Genomic DNA, 2851 nt, shown 5'->3' with positions numbered 1-2851 from the left:
GTAAAAGTAAAACAGTTGTGGTGTTTATAAAAGCTACAACACACTGCCTGTCTGTAAATCACTAATACAAGAGATTCTGGAGATGCTGGCAATCCAGCATCCAGCAACACACTCAGCAGACCAGGCAGCATCTTTGGAAATAAATAAACAGTCCACATTTCAGGGACAGACCATCAACAGGACTGGAAGGGAAGGGGGAAGAGGTCAGAATAAGGTGGGGGAGGAGTACGTTGGCAGGTGATAGATAGGTGAGGGAGGATGAAGTAAGAAGCTGGGAGGTGGTTGGTGGAAGAGGTAAAGGGCTGAAGGAAGAGGAATCAGATAGGAGAGGAGAGTGGACCGTGGGAGAAAGGGAAGGAGGAGGGGAACTGGAGGGAGGTATTAGTCAGGTGAGAAGAGAAGGGGTGAGAGGGGAATCAGGATGGGGAATATTAAGAGAAAAGGGGGAGGGAATTACTGGAAGTTAGAGAAATCAATGTTCATACTGTCAGGTTGGAGACTACCTAAATGGAATATGAGGTCAAAAGGACAGGCAGGTAGGCAGATGGGGTCCTCTGGCTCTGTTGGTAAGAGATGACATAGGATTACAAGATGTAGAGTTAAGAAACTGCAAAGGTAAAAAGACCCTGATGGGAGTTAAAGTCAGGATTCTGAACAGTGGCCAAGATGTGGGCTACAAATTACGTTTGTACAATGTGAGATAGAAAAGGCAAGTGAAAAGGTAAATGTTGCGATAAACGTGGGGGGTTTTAGTATGCAACTAAATTGGGAAAATCAGGTAGGTGCTGGATCTCGAAGGGGGAATTTGTGGAATGCTTACGAGATGTTTTAGAGTTTTTTGTGGTTAGACTCCACTCGAGGAAGGGCAATTCTGGATAGAATAATGTGTAATGACCAAAATTTGATTAGATAAAGGAACCCTGAGCAGGCAGTGATAATTGACTCTGCAATTTGAGAAGGAGAAGTTAAATATTACAGTGGAGTAAAAGGAATTACAGAGGCCTGAGAGAGGAGCTGGCCAAAATTGATTGGAAGCACATTAGCAGGGATGACAGCAGAACACCAATGGCTGGTGTTTTGGGGGGAAATTTAGAAGGTGCAGAAAAGATAGATCCCAAAAATGAAGAAGTATTCCAAAGGGAGAATGACACAAACGTAGCTGACAAGAGAAGCCAAGGACAGTGTTAAAGCCAAAGAGGGGCAAGATTAGTGGAACAGTAGAGGATTGGGAAGCTTTTAAAAAACCAACAGAAGGCAACTAAAAAAGCTATAAAGAGAGAAAAGATGAACTAGGGTAAGTTAGCCAATCATTTATAAGAGGAGCAAAAAGTAAAAGATGAAAGTGGGTATCAGGCCGCTGGGAAATGACATGGGAGAGGTAGAAATGGGGGATGAGGAAATGGCAGGCGAACTTAATTAGAATTTTGCATCAGTCTTCACAGTGGAAGACACTAACAGGATGCCAGAAATGCAAGAGCGTCAGGACAGAGGTGAGTGCTGCTATTAAAGCTGAAAAATTTGAAGGTAGGTAGGTAGGTCACCTGGACCAGATGGTACACCCCAGGGCTCTGAAAGAGACAGCTGGAGGGATTGTAGAGGTATTAGTAATGATCTTTTAAGAATCACTAGGTTCTGGAATGGTTCCGGAGGACTGGAAAAGTGCAAATGTCACTCCACTCTTCAAGAAGGGAGAGAGGGGGAAGAAAGGAAATTATAGGCCAGTTAGCCTGACGTCAGTGGTTGGAAAGATTATTAAGTCCATTATTAAGGATGAGGTTTCAAGGTACTTGGAAGCACATGATAAAATAGGCCAAAGTTAGCATGGTTTCCTTAAGGGGAAATCTTGCCTGACAAATCTGTTGGATTTCCTTGAGGAAATAACAGGCAGGCTAGACAAAGGAGAGTCAATGGATGTTGTTTACTTGATTTTTCAGAAAACCTCATTAGGATGCTTAACAAGATTACAGCCCATGCTATTACAGGAAAGGTACTAGCACGGATGGAATATTGGTTTACTGGCAAGAGACAAAGAGCGGAAATAAAGGGGGTCTTTTCTGGTTGGCTGCCAGTGACTAGTGTTGTCTGCAGGAGTCTGTATTGGAACTATTTCTTCGCACATTATATGTGAATAATTTGGATAATGAATTCTTAGGTTTGTGGCCAGGTTTGCAGACGTTACAAAGATAGATTGAGGGAGCAGTGTGTCTACAGAAGGATTGGACAGATTGGGGGATTGGGTAAAGAAATGGCCAAAGGAATATAATAGACAATAGGTGCAGAAGTAGACCATTCAGCCCTTCGAGCCTCCACTGCTATTTTGAGATCATGGCTGATCAACTACTATCAATACCTGGTTCCTGCCTTGTCCCCATATCCCTTGATTCCCCTATCCATCAGATACCTATCTAGCTCCTTCTTGAAAGCATCCAGAGAATTGGCCTCCACTGCCTTCCGAGGCAGTGCATTCCACACCCCCACAACTCTCTGGGAGAAGAAGTTTTTCCTTAACTCTGTCCTAAATGACCTACCCCTTATTCTCAAACCATGCCCTCTGGTACTGGACTCTCCCAGCACCTGGAACATATTTCCTGCCTCTATCTTGACCAATCCCTTAATAATCTTATATGTTGCAATCAGATCCCCTCTCAATCTCCTTAATTCCAGCGTGTACAAGCCCAGTCTCTCTAACCTCTCTGCGTAAGACAGTCCAGACATCCCAGGAATTAACCTCGTGAATCTATCTATGCTTCCTTAACCCTGGAGACCAAAACTGTACACAATACTCCAGGTGTGGTCTCACCAGGGCTCTGTACAAATGCAAGAGGATTTCCTTGCTCTTGTACTCAATTCC

Source organism: Hypanus sabinus, chromosome 28 (genome assembly GCF_030144855.1).
Source record: "Hypanus sabinus isolate sHypSab1 chromosome 28, sHypSab1.hap1, whole genome shotgun sequence".
Lineage (NCBI taxonomy): Eukaryota > Metazoa > Chordata > Chondrichthyes > Myliobatiformes > Dasyatidae > Hypanus > Hypanus sabinus.
This window is presented reverse-complemented; position numbering follows the sequence as displayed.